This window comes from Heloderma suspectum, chromosome 5 (assembly GCF_057233095.1).
Source record: "Heloderma suspectum isolate Gila_16-S chromosome 5, 16-S_ref, whole genome shotgun sequence".
Classification (NCBI taxonomy): domain Eukaryota; kingdom Metazoa; phylum Chordata; class Lepidosauria; order Squamata; family Helodermatidae; genus Heloderma; species Heloderma suspectum.
In genome coordinates this window covers 46,088,534-46,110,935 of record NC_139462.1, presented here as the reverse complement: position 1 = coordinate 46,110,935, position 22,402 = coordinate 46,088,534, and the positions used below count along the sequence as shown (strand labels likewise).

The 22,402-nt window shown below is 43.7% G+C and overlaps 1 protein-coding gene across 3 annotated transcripts in view; it reads right to left on the bottom strand.

Annotated features, from left to right (window-relative positions):
• REC114 (REC114 meiotic recombination protein) overlaps positions 1-22,402 on the bottom strand; it is a 98,326-nt gene that overhangs the window by 65,062 nt on the left and 10,862 nt on the right. For 2 of the 3 annotated variants that reach the window (XM_084855937.1, XM_084855938.1), the window contains exon 2: positions 10,890-10,988. The exons of the other annotated variant lie outside the window; for it this stretch is intronic. The gene's annotated coding sequence lies outside the window, so the exon portion shown is untranslated. The remainder of the gene's footprint in view (positions 1-10,889; positions 10,989-22,402) is intronic. 3 annotated transcript variants of the gene reach the window in all.

Below are 22,402 nucleotides of genomic sequence, written 5' to 3'. Positions count from 1 at the left end.
TGAGCAGCCTATCTGGTGTTGCTGGAGGCGCTCCTTGAGATAGGCTGGGCCGGAGCCGTATAGAGTTTTAAAGGTCAAAACCAACCCCTTGAATTTGGCCCGGAAAACAACTGGTAGCCAGTACAGCTCCATCAGCACTGGAGTGATGTGATCTCGCCGGTGGCTGTCTTTAATCAGGCAAGCCGCTGCGTTCTGTACCAGCTGCAGCTTCCGAACCATCTTCAAGGGTAGCCCCACATAGAGCGCATTACAGTAGTCTAAACAAGAGGAGACCAGGGCATGTACTACCAATGGGAGCAGATGGGAAGGTAGGGGCACAGCCGCCATAGGTTGAGTAAGAAAGCATCTTGAGGGGGGAATTGATGCATTAGCTGAGCTGGGAATTAATACATCAACTGAGTCAGTCAGCAAGGATTGCTTTGCTAGCACATTCTTAGATATTTGGTCAGCAAGAATCGCTTTTGTTTATCCTAGCATATTCTTAGACCCTTGGTCAACAAAGAACTGCTTTTACTTATTCTAGTACATTCTTAGACTTGGTTGCTAAGGGGAGGGGCAAAGTTTTGAGTGAGCCATCTATTGCCTTATTTGTACATAAGAGAAGCAATATACCATGAAGTGCATTAGCCAATCCGAGGAAGGGGCTTTGTCTGTATGGCCTATAAATGCATTGCCTTGGGCGTTGCCCAGGGCCAGCTTTGTTTTCGGTATTAGCCGCTTGCTGGACTGTTTGCAAACAATAAAACTGTGTTGGACCAAGCCTGAGCGTGACTCGTTTTCTTGGGGAAATTGACTGCCTCCAAGGGAAGCCGAACTGCCCCTTGTGCAACAACAATAAGAAATAGGGATGGTGGGGTGAGTAGGATCAGAGGGACCAAGTATGCAGGAAGTGAGGGATTAACCACAGCAGCCCCTTCCTTAAATCCCGCCCCGATTTGTCATGGAGGAAAATTTGATTTGCACCCACAAAAACATCCCTCCCAGGCCAAAAAATACCTTGTGGGATGATTTTCCGAGTGACTATGGCAGAAATTGTTAAACTTCCCTTCCTCACAAGATGCTTTACTCCTTTTACTGCTGCATTGTTAAAGGCAGCATTTAATGTCTTGTCTGTTTTGGTCCATAGAATTGCTGCTTTTTGTTGCTTCTAGTACCCTCCTTTGGAAAGACAGAGCTTCTGCACGTGGTCACGGTAATCCAACAAATCCAAAGGAAGTATAAGCGTCTGCTTCCATGGGTTTTTGTGGCCTTATTTTGTAGGACTCCAATGAATGTTTAGGAGTGAACTCCTACTGGACTGCCAGGTACTAGGGAGTGGAGTTGTGAGGACACACACCATGTAGGGCTCTGGAGTGGGAGGGAGCATGAGAGTTCAGCCCCAAAGCAATTCATCCAACCCCTGACCTTCTCCAGTCCTCAGAGATGCTGAATAAATGTGTCTCTCCCATATTGTCTTTAGGCCATCTGATGAAGAAGTGAGAGTTTCTGTGTGAACATGACCTACGTCTCATCTATTACTTATTTATAACAGTATTCCCATATAACAAGGTATGGGAAGTAGAGCTAATAGAAAAATTGACTCAGAAGTTACGCATAGCAAAAGGACAAAAGAAAATAAATACTTTTGCTGCCAAGTGGTGGACTTTTCTTGCATATCTGAATAAAGATAGTACTACACATCCAGTCCCAAAAGGCTTTAGTAATATTTGGTTTACGTAAGGCATAAACCTCCTTTAAAGTTAATGTTCATATTTATTTTAATATTTGTAATACCCCCCTAAGACTCCTACTTATTTTTTGTGAGTATGTATTGTAATAAGATTACATACGTTTGAATTATTGTGGATTTTTTTTCTTTTTTTCCCTCTTTTCTTTTCCCTCTTTTTTCTGTTTATTAGTCTTAATTTATATGATAGATTTTGTTGATTATTGTTCATGGTGTTTTATGTATACTGTCAAAACTAAATAAAGAATAAAAAACAGTATTCCCCTATATTATTTATTTACCACAATATTTATAGGCTGCCTTTTCAGACGTAGTCCTTACAGGGTGACTCACAACAATAAATAAAAACATGAATATAATAAAACTTAATTTATTTTAGACATGCAGACTTCTTAGGGCACAATCCTATGCATGCGTAAGACAGAAAAAAAGTCTAAACATTTCTCATGCTGGCTGGAGAATGAGGCAAGATGTTGGACTTTTTTTCAGTCTAATCATGCATAGGATTGCACCCTTAATCTCTTTTAAAAGAGATATGTTCAGGGTGGGGGCCTATATTGACTGGGAATCCAAACCAGCCTCAGGAGCATCTCTGACTTGGCAAGCACCATGACAGACAGCAACGCAACAGGTGATCCTAACTTTAGTATTAACATCAAGCCAACAATCTTATTTTTAGGACTTGAAAACATTAATCAACTTTTTACTACTTCTTGAAATATTTTTTCTGCAAATTCTGCGCACTTTAATAACTCAATTGTTTCTCTAAAACCAGAGCAAGTGCCCTAAAAGATTATCCAAAGCTGCCTCTCATATTGTCACTAGATCTAGATGATAATATCTGAAAGCATAATTACTTTTTAAGGAAATGGATGATTACCAGACAATCTTGTGTGTATTTTTCCAATGATTTCAGAAATAAAAAACACAATGCAATGGAGTAATTCTAAATATGAAGTAACTGAAAATAAAAGATTGGGTTAAAATATCAAACGTTTGGAACTTCATGTCTTTTGCTTCCAAGCTGAGGGTGGGATGCACCAGTTTTTGACTAAATAAGACTGCATTTCAATTTAGGAATAATGTAGCAGGAAGTGGCTTTTCTGATTTAAAAAGACTGAAATTTTTCGAGAACAAAATTGCATTGCTCAGTTAGCATGACAAAATGTATTTTGAATCTCTACTGCATTTAGGCTGATCCATAGGCAGTCCCATCTAAAACTAAACAGCCGTGTTTCCTTTTTTCTGTTTTCAGTATTTTCATGGCTTGTTAGATTTTATTTGGCAAAATGTGTTTTGCACCAAAATATAACCCAACTATCTCAGATATGCAGATGATACCACTTTGATGGCTGAAAGTGAGGAGGAGCTGAGGAACCTTATGACGAAGGTGAAAGAAGGAAGTGCAAAAGCTGGGTTGCAGTTAAACCTCAAAAAAACCAAGATTATGGCAACCATAATGGCAGATTGATAACTGGCAAATAGAGGGAGAAAACATAGAGGCAGTGACAGACTTTGTCTTTCTAGGTGCAAAGATTACTGCAGACGCTGACTGCAGCCAGGAAATCAGAAGACGTTTACTTCTTGGGAGGACAGCAATGACAAATCTGGATAAAATAGTTAAGAGCAGAGACATCACACTGACAATAAAGGTCTGCATAGTTAAAGCAATGGTATTCCCCATAGTAACCTATAGCTGCGAGAGCTGGACCATAAGGAAGGCTGAGCGAAGGAAGATAGATGCTTTTGAGCTGTGGTGTTGGAGGAAAATTCTGAGAGTGCCTTGGACTGCAAGAAGATCAAACCAGTCCATACTCCAGGAAATAAAGCCAGACTGCTCACTTGAGGGAATGATATTAAAGGCAAAAGTGAAGTACTTTGGCCACATAACGAGAAGAGAGGATACCCTGGGGAAGATGCTGATGCTAGGAAAAGTGGAAGGCAAAAGGAAGAGGGGCCGACCAAGGGCAAGGTGGATGGATGATATTCTGGAGGTGACGGACTTGACCTTGGGGAGCTGGGGGTGGCGATGGCTGACAGGAAGCTCTGGCGTGGGCTGGTCCATGAGGTCACGAAGAGTCGGAAGCGACTGACCAAACAAACAACAACAATAACCGAACTCCTCCCCACACCACTCAACCACGTGCAAAAGGTTGTGTGAACAGGATATTACTTATTAGTAAGATGGACAGTGTTCTCTTCTAATAGGTACCATGATCAAGAATTATTTATCATTAACTAAATGCCATTATAGTGAAAATACCTACCGGGGGGGGGGGGGGGTGCCAGTAGTACCCATTCCCTTAAAATGTTATTGGCATAAAGTATTGTCTTATTTTTCTGGTCAAAAGTCTGAACCAGAATCTTCTCACTGCTTGCCTGGCCTCTTATTTTAATTAAACTCCTTACAGATCCACAGAGCAGTCCCTTCTGAGCACAGCCTGCAGGATTGAAAGCCTTCTCTAGTGGCCTCAAGGAATTACCTTTTTTCCTAAAGAATGTGCATACTAATTGTCTTCATTACTTGCAAACACAAAATGCTGTTTATAATGGTGTAAATGTGGTCTTTAATTAGCAGTAACAAGATCAGCAGGCATGTTAATGAAAATGGCATCTAACAACTATCATCACGTTGGGACGTGAAAATAAATGCCCAACAGAAGAAATGTGTTTCAATTCCTTGGGAACAAAGAATAAAATGTCTCCCTAAATTGTCACTGCAAACGAGGTGTTAATTTGATGCAAGCAAATATAGGCCAAGTTCCCAGAGTGAAAAATGTCAATTTTTAAAACTTCAACATTGTTTTTACTGAGCAAACTATGACAGATTGTAAGAGCTTTGGTTTCAGTTCAGAGCCAATCCTATGGGTTGTGCTCTCAATAGAGGGCTCAGAGTTTGGAGCTCTCTAACTATCCTATACCCTGCTGGCAAAAACAGGCAGGAGGAGGACAGAAGCAACTTCGTCAAGAGAAGCAAACAGTTGCTTCCTGGCCCTGCCCAATCTTCCTCTTCCCAGTTCCCACACAGAACTTTCCCCTTCGATCTCTCTCTCCTCCCAGGCTCTAGCCTATTTTTCTTCCCCAACCCCGCTCCTTGTTTCCCTCCCTCTACCCTTTTCCCTTATTATTCTGCCACTCCCAGCCTCTAGCCTCGCTCTTTCTCTCCCCCACCTCCTTACCTCGCTATTTCCCCCTCCTTCCCAGCCCCTAGCCTTCCTCTTTTTTTTTCCCGGTCCCAGCTGCTTCTCTCATTCTTCACACAGAGTACCTTCTCTGGTGGCCGCCCTGATGGCAGAGGAGGAGGTAGGCATGCCAGGTGGGAAACAGAGTGGCTAAGCCTGAGGTCAAAGTAGGGAAACCTTTCCTTTCCTTTGGAGCTGGGGAAAGGAAAGGGTTTGGGTATATAGGATGAGCAGAGCAATGCTAGGTAGGTCTACTCAGAAGTAATTCCCACTGAGTTCCATGTAAGCATGCATAGGATTGCAACCTTAAATTGATAATTTGTTGTGCTTCTGTGAAGTCGAATATGTGGATTGGCTTCAGACCTCTCTGTTTGTAGTCAGTTTCTTGGGAGAATTACTTGTCTTTTGACTAGCCAGGGCTCCACAGCATCCTCTGTGGGTGGTGCCCACAGCAGAGTTTCGAATTCCCAAATGTGCCCTTGGATCCAAAATTCCTGGGGATCCCTGCTCTGCTCTACCTCTTCTCCCCCAGCCCTCATTCCTTCTCCCATCAACCACCCATCCTAGCATTTTGACAGAAGCATGCACTACTTTATTTTATTTTGAATTTAATTTATGGGGCTAATGATGATTGATGAATGGGGGTACTTAACTGAAGGACAAATGATTATATTTTAGAGCAGGATCTGGTTGGGAACTGGTAAATTAATTGGGGAAGGTGCCTAATTCGTCCTTGGCTTGATTTTGATTTAGTGCTCTGTCCAATTTCTAAAACTCCGTTTTGGTTCAAGAGTTGCCATGGGTGTGTGTGTGTGTGTGTGTGTGAGTGTGAGTGTGAGTGTGAGAGAGAGAGAGAGAGAGAGAGAGAGAGAAAGGGCTCATGAAAACACCTACCAGTCAATGTTTTTTATGCATTCTTCACACCTGTTCACAGCCACTCTTGAATTAACTGTAACTGAGGTAATCTGGAGGTGGGGTGCAAATTAATTAAAGAATGCATTTCATTTGGGATTACTTGGGTGGGAAATTAATGGCTGGCTTTGCCTTCTGTGAAATTTAAATCAGTCCTACTAATTGTTTCTATATTTGCATATGTAGATATCAATTGGCATATGGGAATTTTTTGCCTATGTCCCCGTGCCCCAAATCTTTGAAATGCCCCTGCTTCAGCCTCTGCCCATGGAGGCAGGAACATGGAATCAGGACTAGCGCTGTGCTGAACATTTCACAAGTGTTTTTTCAACCATTTACACATGCAATTTGTGAAAAGAAATTGCTTTTAAATATTCAAAGCAGCAAAGAACTTTGGAGAAATTCCTTAGGTAGTGAGTGCAGCGGGAAAATCTAGCCACTAGATGTGTCACCGTCAGAAACACTTTCACAATGTATTATTTATTGTGCTCTTTGTGCTCTAAAGACATTTACCAAAAGGATTCATTTCCAAAACAGAGGTGTCCACACATTTCAGAGAATAGGGAGATAGAGTTCTTGTGTTATTAATCTAATTTACCCTGCTCTCAAGGAGCTCAGGGCATGGTTTTGCTCTACCCATTTTATCCCCACAGCAAGAATGTGATTGGTTCAAGGTCACTGGATTAACTTTATGGCTGAGTGGAATTTGAACCCAAGCCTCCCTGGAGTTAACTACTATATCACACTGCTCTCAGTCCTGGGCTGTACCACTTCAGACAGCAATGGGATACCTTTTTTTTTTTAATACTGCAAAATTAAAAAGCTATGCTAAATCTTTCTCCTCGATCAGCTAGTTTTCTGCCTGCAGGGAATGTTTTTTGTTTAATATGGGGTAGCACTAAAAAACTGAACTCCTGACATACAATCTCAAAGGGGTACAGATTACAACACATCAATTCTAATTTACTGCCACCTCAGTGGCTCACAGTTAGGGCATCAGAGACTTCAGACCAATCCCAGGCACCTCACTTCATAGTAAGGCTCACTCATTTCAATGAAACTTCAAGTATATCAATTCCAAATTAGGGCAGTATCCAATGGTGTCTTTCTGCTAGCATAGGTGATGTTGCATGAGTGGAAACTAGGTTCGCAATTATGCACAAAGGGAGAATCGAACTAAATTTCTGCTTGCACAATTGCTCACAACGGTTCTGCTGGCACATCTCAGTACTGCTAGCACAATGCGCTCCAGCTGTGCAAGCTCAGCCAGCACATCTCGATACCATCAGGCATGCTCCATTAGCACATCTTGGTACCACATGATGCAAGTGAGGAGCACCAATCTGAGGAGGACACGAACCCCTGTGCAAGTGAAAAAAGCCCCCAGAGGGAGAAGGGACCTTGGATTTCTTGTCCCAAGGGTGGTTCTGCAGCAGCACCAATGTTCTACTTCCACAGTGTAGAAGCATAACATGGAGCAGATGAGAATGAAGTGAAAGTGGATTATGAAAAATCGTACTGATTTGCATTTCACCATCACTGACAAGCACATGATGTGAAACTTTTCAACATTACACTTTGATCATACAGTGCTGGATTTGTGTTCGGTTTCTGATGTGTTGATAGGAGGGAATGTTAATCTGGGACAATAATCTTTACTCTGTCTTTCCTCTTCGACCGTGGACAAGCTGAATGCTGTACAAATGGGCATGTGACACAAACTAACCCACCTTGGCCGCCAGATGACACAACTGTCTTCACATGTGGCAACTTTGGAGGCTTCTGTTAGGGTGGAGGGCAGCGAAGGCGTAATGAAACGACAAACAACTTTTTCTGTGTATATATTTTTGTATACATACACAAAAACCTACGCAGTTGTGGTAAAAACGTATGTTTTATTTCTCTAAAACGTTTAGAAGACTTCAGGTAGTGTATCTGTCTTTCTAAAACACAACTATACACACATACACTTCTGGCTCCGGGATGCATTGTGCTATAGCACGTTCCGCTAGTGCAATGTGTTCCGCTTGCACTAGGTCTACAAGTGCAACACGCTCCATTTGCTTAAGTTTTGCCACCCCACTGAGCAACTACTTTCACAAGCTCCGCCAGCACATTGCAAAACCACCTGCGCAACCAAGCTTCGGCGGAGTTACACAGCCGCTCTTCGATTTGGCAGAACAACACCACTGGATGCTGCCCTCTGAATTTTACCCAAACCCATTAAAATCCAAAGGGCTTTTTTCCCAGTGGGATGTTCCTTGCACCCTAAAGAAGTCAACTGATGGCTTTATATTGGACCAAAAATCATCTAGAGTTCAAAAACTTTTCAACCATCACCAGCCTATGAAAGGACTAAAGTTGTATTTGGATACAGCAGATTTATTTAATTATAAATGGCCCATCAATATCCAACAGGATTTCAGGGCGATGTATACAACATCAAAACAAAGAAATCAAATATAAAAGTCACACACTGACACGTTAAAAAGCAAATCGAACAATAACTCTTTTAGCAAGCAAACCCAAAGACAATCAATTCAGTTTAAAAATAACCCTCAAGAGCTGCTTCAAAATGGAATCCAACCTGTGGGCTGAAAGAGGTTTGACACCTCTGTATTAAGTTAACTACAGTAAAGTTACATTATTATAGGGGGAAAGTAACAAACAATGCTTTGGGTGCTCAATAGAATAGATCACTCACAGCACTATGTCTGTGTGTTATTAAAGTAATCCACACACAAGGAATGACCCATAGCACCACACACAAGACTGAACACTGATTTACAAGTCTAGAAGAAGAAACACACACAAACACACACGAAGAAAGAACTGAAGTAGAATGAGCAAGAAATGGAATCAGAATAAAAAGGTTTACTAAGGGGCTAGAGATAGCGGATTACACGACCTAATAAGGGGCTTCTTCACACAGAGCTTTTATCCTACTATTGAGAGGCCAAATAGTCTCCAGCAACACGTATGACAATTATAAGGAACAGGAAGAATTGCAGGGGGACAAACAACATGGCACAATGTACTATGTGTCAGTGCATGGCAGAAAATGACAAAGTACTGTCTGTCATGCAGAAGGATGCAGAAGTTTTTTCAAGGTATGTTAAACGATCAGAAGGGGAGGAGGCGGCAGTTGGTCAGGATAGACATGCATCGATAAAAATCCATCGATAATCACGCTGCCATTCTAGAAGCACTAGTGGATAAAATTCCAGATGGAAAAACCACCCAGCTCGAGAACAATGAGAGGAAGGAGTAAATGAGGGATTACAGTCATCTCCCGTGCATTCTGATCCTGTTCACACTGTGAGTGCCATGCGGCAAACCCCTGAAAGGTCCACTGCCATTACTTCCACTCCTAAGTGACAGGGAGCTTTTAGAGTAAGACCAGTCAGGATGCCTAAGAGTCCAAGACGTTTCTCCCCCAGAAAGAACATTTTGGACTCTCCTTTTTTTGGGTGGCCATAATAGCGTCCTGTAAAATCCTTTCCCGAGGAATGGCTAAAGCTGTGCTTTTTGCAACTTACAGTGTTTCCTATGCAGAGTAGTTACACAAGGCAAAATCTGCATTCCACTTCATGTCAATCAAAACCCTTTTGTATTTTATATAGAACTCTACATCCATATTTTGTCTTAAAGCTTGGTTGCTTATGTAGTTTAAATAAGTACTGCAATAATGGCATAGAAAATGTTTGTTCAGGTCTTGTTTCATTAAAAAAATCCATTTATGTACAATGTTTGTGTTTTTTCCTTGTTACTAAAAAAATAAATCAAAAGCAATTTCTTTCAGAAAATGTAACCAAAAAAGTATGGCCGGAGGCACTCAACAAAATCAAAGGTAAAATTGAAATTAAATCACTATACCACTAATATTTACAAATATTAATTGCTATCCCCACCCCCAGACCGCTTGCGTCTTCTCTGCACATCTTTTTTGTTTTTAACAGACATGCTTCTCCAGCCTGGAGATGAGTTTGGTACTCTCTAAACACAGGTCATGAGCAAAATGTGAACGAATGGCCACAAGAAGTTAACGCTGAAGTTTGTCCAGAGCAGGTTTCTGCCACCAGAAGCGCCAGCACTCAGACGGTCAGAGATGAGGTTCTTTTTGCCATCATGGGGATAGAAACCTCTGTGACCAAAACAAGTATGTAACCCTGCAACTTCTGAATGTGCATGAGTGATGGGGTCAATAAACATAACACTTAATATTTATTTTACTATATGTGAGGATCTTGGAGTACTACTTGGGCCGCTTAAAACTTATGTTTTTATGAGGTAGTTTTAATGCTGCTATAATGGGCTTTATGAGATGTATTTTGGAGAGTGGGGAAATGGGAGTGGTTTTGGAGCAACTATTCAAGTGATAATCATCAGGAGAAGATATGGTGGGAGATTCCAATCTGGCCATTGTGATGGGAAAGGAGAGTAGGCTGCTGTTTGGCCTTTCCTCCTTTCAGGTTGTTACCTACTGAAAGAAGGCATGGTGATAGCAAAGGCAGTCCTCCTAGCCTAAGGGTCCTGCTCTTTAACACCAGGTCAGTTGTTCAGAAAACATCACTCATCCAGGATTTAATTCTGTATGAAGATGCTGAACTGGCATGTATCACGGAAACCTGGTTGAGGGTAGGGCTGGGGGTCTCACTCAGCTCTGCCCGCCAGGTTATTCCATGGTACAGCAAGCTAGGACTGGGGGTGGGCATGTGGAGTAGCAGCAGTCTATAGGATTTCTGTCATGCTAACCAGATGTTCCAGCCAACAATCTGCTAATTTATTTTAAGTGCATGCTGCTGTGGTTAGGTGGCCGGGACACTGTAGGGATTCTGTTGGTGTACTGTCCACCATACTGCTCCACAGTCTCCCTTCCTGAGGTAGCTGGGGTGATCTTGTGGCTGGTGCTTGATCATCCCAGGCTCTCCTGTTGTATCAAAAGCTCCCTGCAAGAATGAAACTAACAAAGCCCACAAAAAAGAGGCTCCAACCCATCTCTGTTAATTTTTCTAGTTGCATAAAGTTTTGTAATAGAGGAGCATTCAGAAAGGAAACATTTCGCTTACTTGCAATTTCCCATTCTCCGAACGGGAGGAGGAGAGGTCGCAGGAGGATCATCTCAGTCAACAAACAGAACATATATCAGCACAGTGGAAAGAAATTTCCTTAAAAAAAGGAAGAAACCAAGAGATAATGAGATGAAGCTCCAGAAAATGTACAACACAGTGGGGGCACTCAATTTTTCTACCCCAACAATGCCCTTGGAAGATTGTTACGTTGTGAAAGAGTGCCCTTTCTCAGAGGCATTGTGGGGGGCAAATGGCCAGAGTGCATTTCTAGGAATACTGCTGCAGCAAAATAATGTTTTAAAAAAGAAAGAGACGGGAAGGAACCTTCTGCTACTCAACATTAAATATGTCCCCTACCTCTGAAAGGTTTATGCATTTCTTCAGCCAAAATGGGGCTGTGAATGGCACTTTTAACCCAGCACACGTTAAGACCTTCCTATTTGGTCCTCGGAGGCTTGATTTTATTGCTTACCTGACATAATTGTTTGTTTTTTACTTTGGCTTTTTATTATGTCTTATAATGTGCCTTGCTGTGGTTATTTTTAAATTGTTTTATTGCTGGCTTTTATTCTTGTTTGTTCATTTGTATATTGCTGTTTTATGGTATCTTATTTTTGTAAGCAGTCTTGAACTATATGAGAAAATTCAGGGCATAAATATTGTAAAAATAAACAAATGAATGGAGGCAATTTTGCTTTAGGATTTGGGTTAGCCACTCTGTACATTGGTTTGTGGCTAGAAGGTAGTGGACAATTGAGACTGGACAGACCTTCCTGAAAAAAGGAATGATTTGAGATCCAAATATAGCTGGAACACAGTTGGTGAACAACTGGGCTGGTCTGGATTAGGAAGAAGTCAATATATCTAGCACAGAAGTGGGCAGCTTGTGGTTCTCCAGATGTTTTGGCCTACAACTTCCATCAGCCCTAGCCAGCATAGCTAATGGAGAAGGATGGTAAGAGTAACATCTGGAGGGCACCAGATTGGGGGAGGCTGCTCTAAGTGATATTCTTGTCTTCCCTTTTACGCAGGGACTAGACAATGCACTGATGTCTTATATGAGGCAGAACCAGGGCCTGCTGAGGCCCTAATTCTGTGCCACTTTAGAAGAGCTGCACTCCAAGATGAGAGAGGCTCTGAATAATCAGTTGAAGTGATTCAGAAGAAATTTATGTGTCACTAAGTGACCAGAGTAATACATATGTCAGGGATCTGGATAACATTATTATCTGCAGAGAATATTCTGTTGAGATGTTGATTGACAAGGAGTGCTGTTTTCAAAAAAAGCTAAGTGGCGCAGGAGGTTCCCCTCTGAAGTTAGACTTAAAAGCTGATGCTGCTTGGGAGTCTGAATGGCAAAGAAAAATTGACCACAGCCACAATGCTTGCATTTCAAAATTCATTAAGTAGAAAGCCTAAGGACTGCTGTCAGCCCAATCCAACAACGCTTTCTACTGATAGCATGCTGCTGGAAAAATACTATTTGGAGAGTGAAGGAAGAGATAGCCACATCTTTTTGGATAAAGCTATCTTGTGAAATAAACCAACGAAAGGAGAACACTCTTGATGAAAGCACAGTGATTGAGAACGATGCTGGATCATATCCAGATATGCTCAGGATTATCAAAATGTCTGTGAACATATTATGTCTTGTTGTGGTTTTTCAACTATCTGGTGTGAATAGTGTAAAGGGTGTGAAGGAGAGGGCAGGAGAGAGTTGCTGCTGACAAGGTATGCAGCAAAACTAAATAATTTTTTAAAAAGGAGAGACTATCCTCATCTGTCATGAAGCCCATGCACTGGACACAGCATACAGTTGCAAGTTGCTTTATTTACCATTAGGCTGACAGGAAGCAAGTAGCCTGACGCTTCGTTCCCTTCAGCTTAGGGTCTTAAGGGATAGAGGGCTACTACCTGTCACCTTAAAGGACTGTGAGAGTGCACAGGAGGGGATTGACCTCAGGAGGCTGGACTCGAGACCTTTTCCTACCCCAGTAAAGATCTACTGAATGTCCTGCAGAAGCAGGAAAGTCAGCTACATCTTCCAACTGACTTCAGTTCAGGTTCAGTTCAGGCAAATGGAGAAATGAAGATGATGTATGTGAAGTGTAGTGTAGTCTCTTTATAGATGCTTCTGCAGTATTAGAGTTCCCAGGAGTCTCTGTAGGAGATACAGAAAGGAAACCAGGAAGGAGAAAAGGAGTTAAGACAGCAAGGGATTTGAAGAAGATTTCAGGAATAAAGAAGTTAACAATTTGGCAACAAAGCTGAGATCCTGAAACATCAGAACAACATCGCCCACACCGTAGCCTCTTAACGTGAATGCAGATGGCCTGTGTACTGAGTATACGTTTCAGGAAGACTTTTACTAAAGCTCAACTGAACATATTACCATTAGCAGTATTAGAGGAAAGATATAAGGGGATTCCATATAATGAAAGGATCTGTTCTTGCGACTGTAGGTCCATTGAAGATTTGGCCCGTGTGGTATTTTGGTACCTGAGATTTGAAGTAAAGCGTGAGAGATTTCTCAGGTCTATTCTCCTGAGAACAGCTGGAAAATCTGACCAAGATAAAATAATATTGTTGGAGGATAGAGACAAATTTGTTACTTTTAGAATGGCAAGATTTATTGCAGCCGTTTTAAAGATAAAATCAACTGTTCCAACTGCGGCTGCCTAATTTTTTACTCTGGACTGTATGGATTTTACTATGTAATATCAGACTGTTGGAATTGTGCCTATAATCAATATTTTTATGTGGTTTTATTAATTGAGTTACGATTGTTGGCTTTGGGTGATTAATTTTAAAGGATTAATATGCTATTTTATGCATTTTAACTGATGTCATGTATTGTTATTAGCTGTTGTGTGTTTGCTATGGCTATTCTGCCAATACAATAAATATTTGTTGTTGCTGTTGTTGAGTATAAGTTATGGATTCTTTAACATTCTCTGTTCTAGCAAGGAGGTGACTACTACAGGTTATTCTTCCTACTGCCCTGGGCAAGGCAGGGATCACATGACCAGACTTTTAACCTAGTCCCTCCAATTGGCTCCTCTTCTCCAGGATTCCCCAAGGATCATGGTAATACCAGTGATGCAAACTATCAATCCAAAATAGTTCAGGGGTCTTGTAGCCCAAAGGACAAAAGACACAGTATGAATTGGCTGGAATTTAGAGTGATTCACTTAGCTGTAAACACTTCGCACCACTCCTCGAGTTCAGACACATGCTCGTGCGCATGAACAACACTACAGCCAAGGCCCATCTGAATCAACAAGGTGGATCTCAATCCCGCTCCCTTCGTTGGGAGACAGAAGCCTTCCTACATTAGGCAGAGCGCAACCTTCTCTCTATTCAGGCACCATACAGGATTGCTAAATGTTGAGGCAGACTTCCTCAGCTGGACACAACTCAACCCAGGCAAATGGAATCTAGCCCAGCAGGTGTTTCTCTCTATCCAACCACACATGAGGCCAATGCAAGTGGACTTGTTTGCCTCTCACAGCAATCACAAGCTTCCAAGGTATTTCTCTCAGCTTTTCAAGCGAGGCACAGAAAGCCAGGTTACCCTAACATCCCCCTGGCCATAAGGGTGACTATATTCCTTCCTTCCAATCCATTTCATAGCAAAGGTGCTTCAGAAGGCCAGACCAGAGAGAGTGGAGATAAGTGTTGGTGGCTCCATACTGGCCACGCTGTCCACAGTTTTCCACAATCCTCCAGCTGGCATCCAAAGGCTCCTGGTTCCTCCCAGTAAGTTCACACCTCCTGCACCAAGGATCTGTCCTGCATCAGAACCCAGGCTGGCTACGCCTAGCTGCCTAGACTCTAAAATGCAATTTGCCTCCGAACTAGGCTATTCAACAGAGGGGGGTAGTATTAGGGATGCTGGAGAAATTTGAGACGGACTAAAATGAGCTTGGATTTCTAAGAAACTGACCTGCAGAATCCACTGTGGAGCGACCCCCTCAGGCTGCACACAGTCCATGGTTTTTCAGATTTTTAAAACTTTCCCGAAATGCACACATAATTGTAGGAAAATATGCAAGTTTCTGCTGAGGAAAAGTTGAATGGAATGGAAACCTCTTACATAATTATTTATGTAGTTTTCTGCATGACGAAAAACTCGTATCTGTCTGTGAGCAGTTGATGGAACAAAAGGCACCTGACAAACTGCGAAACACAGACGGAGCAGATTTTACAGTCTGTACACCCCTAGTTAGTACTTTACTTTCTTCTTTGTGGTCTCTGTGCATCACACACATGGGAAACTTCTATAGCTGAAACTTCTATAGCTAGGAATGGCAGAGAATTCCGCCACGGACTCCAATGAGTCCAACTCCTTTCACAGCTGCATTTAGGCTAATCTACCAGCTTTACGGCTGCAAATGGTGCTCACTACGCATTTGTATCCGGAGACTTACTTATACAGCGATACGGCACGGCAATGGCTGCCGCCCGCCCTTATCAACGAAATTCACCAGCGATGCGGAGCTGGTGGCCGGCTCTGCAGGATCGACATGGAACGGAGCTGGCCTGGATGTATTCCGGGGGGGGGGGGGATTGCCTCCCCCCGCAGGCGGATTACCCTGCGGAACGACAGGTAGGGAATCCGCCCATCCCTATCTATAGCTGAGAATTGTTTTGGCAGGAACCCTCCCCCACTGTCCTACTGTGCATGTTCCTAGCAGGTTCCCACCCTCTCCCTCAGTTCTCTTTTAACCACCTTGCTGGTTGCCTCATAGAGAACTTCATAAAACAGTGCTGATTAGTAGAGTTTGCTGAGGTAGTTTGTTTTCTTTCTTTTTCTATCCAATCTTCTGTCCTTTTTTCTTTCTAAAAAAAAAATAAAAATGGAATAGTTACTTTGTTCGTCACTTCACGGTCTTGGATCGTGGTGGGGTGCAGTCGTATGGCATTAAAAGCACCATTCCACAAATGTGTGCATTGCAGCTGCAAATTACCCCACACGGATGGACGTTTGCTCTTGTCTTTTTTGTTTGGGGGAGGCACATGTAGTGGGCTTGCCCCACTGCCAGAGTTTACCAAGCAGGCGAGGTGTAACCATTCGGATCGTCTGAAAGCAGTCCTCTGGAAAAGAGCTCTGGAGGCAGTAGACACCCCAAAACCATCTACATCTAAGGTGCAAGAGTCAGCAACTAAATTTGCAAGAGTGTCTTCCTTCTCTCATGCCTCTCCAGGTGCATCAGCTCTAGCCATGGGCCAAACAACTCTGGGGTGTTCACTCACTATGTCAGCTGCAAAAAAATTGTCTAAAAAAACCAGGCTCCTAAGCCAACTGCTGAGATTCAGAAAAGAAGAAAAAAAGTCTAAAAACATGACTCAGGTTCTAGGAAACTGAGCCTAGGGTCCATCCTGAAGTCTCCTATTCAGCTGCCACCCCCATTTTTTAATTCATCGATACCAATGTTTATGTTGTCAGGACCAGCACATACAACCTTAACGACAAAATCAAGGACCTAGAGAGAATACATCACCTAGAGAGGGGCAAATCCCTAAGTCTCAGACACCCATACATTCTCCTCATCAGGACAGAGAGCATGAGGGTCATGAAAGCTCCACTGAATCAATTCAATCAGAATGCTGGGAGAGGAAGAGGGAAGGGCAATTTGATCGAGACATTCATGATAGATCCAGGTCTCCATTCCAAGAGTTTGATACTCTTGATTGGTCTCTGCCACCACGAAGGACCTATCATTGCAACAAATGGCAACATTATAGGGATCGAGAGGCATACTTTGACCAGGCTTGCTACTTGGGTGCTATTTCCCTTGATACCAACCCACCTTCTGACAGCAACTGTAACTTGCCCTCCCTTGGAAAATTCTTTTTTGCCATCTTCATCAGTACTACCTAGACCTACGTTGTTAAGACACAATCATCCATCGTCTACGATACCAAGGGATGAACACCATGGAAGTATTGAGGTCAGTCTTCTGGATCAATCACTGCCTCCATCACCTTTGCCGGCTCGCCAGATATGAGGGTTGTTGTTTTTTTTTCCTGATTCCAAGGTATCACTACACTCATTGGAAGATTATCGGAGTTGTCGACATATTCTTTGGTCCCCCCACCCCCCTATATCATCTCTGGATGATGCTGTCTGCATCCAAGAGGTGTCTTCCCTGTCAGAGGATTTAGGTCACTTCATGGACCAAATCCTGAGGATGGCTCAGTCCCTTGGTATCAAGACACAGCATTCAATGCTGTATATACCAGAGCTTCGGCACCAGTGGCAATTTCATTTTTACCTACATTACTGCAGACAGTCAAGCAACCTTGGAAAGCACCATCTTCAATGACACCAACATCAAAGCATCTAGAATCGTTATACCATATCCAGGAGAAGGACATGGGGTTTCTCTTTACCCACCCTTGTCCCAACTCTATCATAGTGGAATCTTCCCAAAGTAGATCACAGAACTCCACACCTCACTATCAGACAAACAAGGTCATAGACTGGACCTGCTAGGGTGATGAATTTATTCTTCAGCAGCACTGGGGCTACAGGTAGAAAACTACCAGGCTACAATGCCACGCTACCAGTTATTCTTATAGGAGAAAATAAGTTCATTATGCAATTACCTTCCCAATGACCAGAGGGAGTTGGCTAGTTTTTCAGACTGAAGTTTTAAGGTTATTGAACCAGGAAATGACTGTGGCCAGGCATCAAGCAGACTATCAGGCCAAGGCTATGGCTGGTGCGTTTGGTGGGATTAACACCTTAAGCCCAATCTCATATTGAGATCTTCCCTTCGATGGGGAAGGTCGTTTTAATGCAAAGACAGATGAGGCTTTGGACACGATCCAAAAAGCCAAAACAACCACCAGGAAAATGGGTCTTATGCAACAGCAACCAGCTTACAAGCTTCAACATTGGTATGGTGGCTCCTGACTGAACCAAACAAGACAACGGTTAGACTGCTGTTTTAAGTTTCAGCAGTAGCAACATCAAAGGAGACAGTCTTCTTCTAGCTGGTTCCAACAGCCGTATGGGAAGACAGACACACAGTGGCCTCAAAACAGCAGCTTTGACTCAACCCATCTGACTCTTTGTCACACTGCCAAGCCCCCCCCCCCCCATTTTTGGACCTATTCTATCTCATTTCTTTCAGAACTGGACTGCTATAGCTTCAGATTCCTGGGTTGGGATCATCATCCAGAGGGGAAACAGTGTAGAATTCAAAGTTCTCCCTCCTCCAATACCATAAGGGTGACTCCTCCTTCAGATATCCTCAGAGCCAAGATGGAGTCTCTCTTGAAGAAGGGAGCCATGAAGCACATCTTCCCATACCAGACCAAGGGCGGTTCCCCCCCCCCCCAGTACTTTATGGTGCCAAAGCAGGAGGGTGGACTTCACCCAATATTGGATCACAGGGATCTGAATGAGTTCATCAGATCCAGCAAATTCCGAATGGCTTTGGCTAATATTCTACAATTTTGTCAGGTTTGTGGATATAGACATCAAGGATGCCTATTTTCATATTGCGATCGAGAGTTCACACCAGAGATATCTCAGATTTGTCATTGGTTCTGACATGTTTCTTTGGGTTCCACCAATGACTTCAAATGCAACCTCCACAAAGCTGATTCTTCAGTGCCTTCAACCGATTTGACTGTACCAAGTGAGGTCGCTCGCATGCTGCTTTGGTGGTCAAACCTAAATAACCTACTCCAGGGCATGCTTTCATCCAACCAACCCCATTCCAGCAGCTCATTATCAACGCTTCGCTGTTGGGGTGGGAAGCACACTACAGTGCGCTCCAGATACAGGGTTTATGGACCGATGCCGAGAAACACCTCCACTTCAATGGACTCAAGCTGTTAGCCGTGAAGAAGGCCCTCTGTTCTTTCTAACTGGGTCTTCAGAATAGACACATCAAGGTGCTTACAGACAACATGGTGGTAGTTTGGCAACTCAACAAATCCTGTCTCATCGTGTTGACTCTTGATATCTTCAACTGGGCCAACCTTCAAGGGATCGTCCATACAGCCCTCCATATCACTGGCACAGACAACACAGTCATTAGCAGATGCACTGAGCTGGACTTACTTGTCATCTCACGAATGGCAACTGGCTCATTCAGTCCTTTACCTCCTGTTGGGGAAATTTTGCATATTTGCAAAAGCTCAGAAAAGGGTGTGCAGTAGATTCTGCTCAAGACAGGGAATGGGCAGATCATCCCTAGGAGACGCATTCCTGGTACTGTAGATGGGGAGCTTGTTTAACCTCTTCCCACCATTCCCGTTGTTGGCAAGAGTACTAATAAAATTTGGTGCAGAAGAGACCTGACTGCATGCTGGCTTGCTCCACTCCTCAGAGGGGGACTTCATTCATCCGCCATTGATACCAAACATACTGTCCAGGGATCAGGATTGGGTATGACATCCAGACATAGCCATGCTGAGACTGATGGCATGGAAGATTCATCAATGAAGAATCATCTCCCTATACAAGTCCATCTAGTCCTGGATGTGGCTCAAAAACCAGCAACAAGTTCTTCTTCATGGTCTCTGTGCATCACACATATGGGCACCGAACCTGCGTTGAGCCTCTTTTGGGAACTTACAAAGCTGAGGAACGTTTGGTGAGAACCCTCCCCCACCGTCCGCTGTACACGTCCGAATGGGTTCTCGCCCATTCCCTCACTTCTCTTTCAACCGCCTAGCTGGCTGCCTCTACAAGAACATTCTCTGTATTATTAGAGAACAATTAGTGCTTTGCATTATTGCAGAGGTCGTCTTTTTCATTTAAGATTCAACATTTGTCTTCAGCTGCGGCTACAGGCTTCGCAGCTTATGGCCACAAAGGCTCCTTTCCCCAAGGGTGAGGCTCATTTGCCCAACACTTGTTAGCCCTGCCAATCCTTCACCAAGCAGGTGAGAAAAAATCAGTCAGACAGACTGAAAGCAGAGTTGTGGAGGAGAGCCTTGTTGGCAGTAGATTCTAAAAAAAGTTGGGTTCTGATATAAAGGAGACTGCCATGGCTATGTCTTCTTCAAAGCCTTCTTCTCTGCGCCCTTCGGCCTCTGCCACTGAATGGGCAGACCCACCTCCTCCTGGGCATTCATTAACACTGTCGATAGCAATGAAGCTATCCAGAAAGGCTAAGATTCCTAAATAGGGATTGACTAGTCTAAAAAAAAAAACCCAAAGAAAAAGGAGGTTGTTGATAGGCCTTTGAAACGCAGAGCTCTAAACCTCCTCCATTGCTGGACCTGCCAATCTGGGCTCCTCCACCAGTACCGAGTGCTCCTGTGGTTGAGCCGATGTCTACGGCCTCAAAGGGCGAGATCTTGGAGTTGTCTCCACCACTGCTGGTCCCTCAGGATTGAGTGACCTCTCCATATCAGAATCATCGGGAGCCTTCTCTTGCATGTGATGGTGCAGCTCCCTGTAGGGAAACTTCTGCAGCTTGGGACCAACAGCATCAGTTCTCTTCACCCGAGTCTCTCAGGTCCATGTATGCTGAATGACACTACGATTGCGACTGCAGAGAAAGATCCAGATCCCCACATAGGAATTATGATAGATGTTCTGAATGGTTGTATCCGCCTCTAAGAGGTTACACATACGAACATCGGCATTACCCTTGGGAACGAGATCCCTACTGTAGCCACACTAGATGCCTCGAAGCAACTTCCCCGCAGTATTTTTTTCGGCCATCGGCTACTGTCTCATCCACCATCAGAGGATGACTTCCTTCCACCTCTGCCTGTTCCACCTCAATCGTCCTCCTTAATCTGGACTCAGCTGGTACCAACCAAATCACCATAGTTGCCTCTTGCTCCTGCGGTGTCGGCAAATCCTCAACGGTTCCTATACAGAGATTGGTTTCACTTCCTGATTCAGGTGATTATTATCAATCCGTTTTGTCTTCCTACTCGTCAGTTCTGCCTTCACCAGATGATATGCTGGGTACATGAGGGAGAATCACCATGTGAGGACATGTTCCATCTTTCTGAGCAGGTCACCAGAATGGCTCGATCTCTGGGCATTGCTATTCAGCAACCAGAACAGCACATCGAGGACCTGGTTTTTGATGCCGTCCATACTGAATCATCGAAACCGGTGGCAGTCCCCTTCCTTCCAGTGCTCCTCCAAATGGTGCAGCAGTTGTGGAAGGCGCCATCCTTGATGGCCCCTACATGCAAGAAGCTTGAGTCTCTGTACTGAATTCAGGAGAAAGACACAACTTTCTTCTATTCCCATCCCCATCCAAACGCCCTTATAGTTGAGTTGGCACAAGGGTGGTCCCAAGAGATCCATGCATCAGTTGTGGACAAAGAGGGAAAAAGACTATATCTGCTGGGTCAACATTTGTACTGATTGGCTGCCCTCAGTCTCCGTGTAGCAAATTATCAGGCCATGATGGCCAGATACCAGCTGTTTCTCTGAGAGAAAGTGGACTCTCTCTGCACAGATCTTCCAGATGACCAACAGGATCTGGCCAGGCTGTTCCATGCAGAAGCTGTCAAGCTCTCCAGACAGCAAGTAAGACCTGTTACAGTGCAAAATCTATGGTGGGCACGATCATGTTCAGGCGGCATGCCTGGTTAAGATCCGTGGACTAGGCCCGAGCCAGGATCGAGGACCTGCTGTTTGACAGGGAGGGACTGTTCAATGCCAAAACCAGATGGACTTTGTCCAGAAGGCAAAGACAACTGCGAAAAAGATGGATCTGGTTCCCCAAACATAACATCAACCCTTCAATCAGCAATGGTTCCACCAACAGCCATATTCTACCAAACAGTCCTTTGATTGCTACTCTCAGTACCGACCATCTCAACAAAAGACGAAGCAGACCCTTCCTTCCAAATACCATCAGGGATGCGGACAGAATGACCCTTCATCCAAGCATCAACTTTGACTTTCCATTCCATTCCATACCATGCCAAGCCTCTCCGAGCACCCTTTCTTCAGTTCCATCCTGGCTCAATTCCTTCCAACATGGAAAGCCATAACAGACAAGTGGGTGTTGAATATCATCAGTAGGGGGTACCAAATAGAGTTCCATGCCCCTCCCCCATTGGGTACTGTCAGGGTGATGCCTCCACCAGAAGTCTTACTCCTGGAGACAACCACCCTGTTCCAGAAAGGCACAATTCAAAAAGTTAACCCACATCAACCAGGGAATGCTTTTTTCTCCTAGTGTTTTATTGTACCGAAACAGGACAGAGGACTCCATCCAATCTTGGATTTACGGAACCGAAAAAAGTTCATTACACTCAAGAAGTTCAGAATAATCACGCTGGCATCACTTCTCCCTCTTCTCCAGAAGGGTGTTTGGTTTGCAGCCATATACCTGAAGGACTCATACTTCCATATTTCAACCACAGATTTTCACCAGAAGTACTTCAGGTTCATCAACGGTACCAACATGTTCCAATTTCGAGTCCTGCCTTTCAGTCTAGCGACCTCCCCAAGAATCTTTACAAAGTGCATGGCAGTTGTGTGCGCATACAGGGCATCAAAGTCTGTG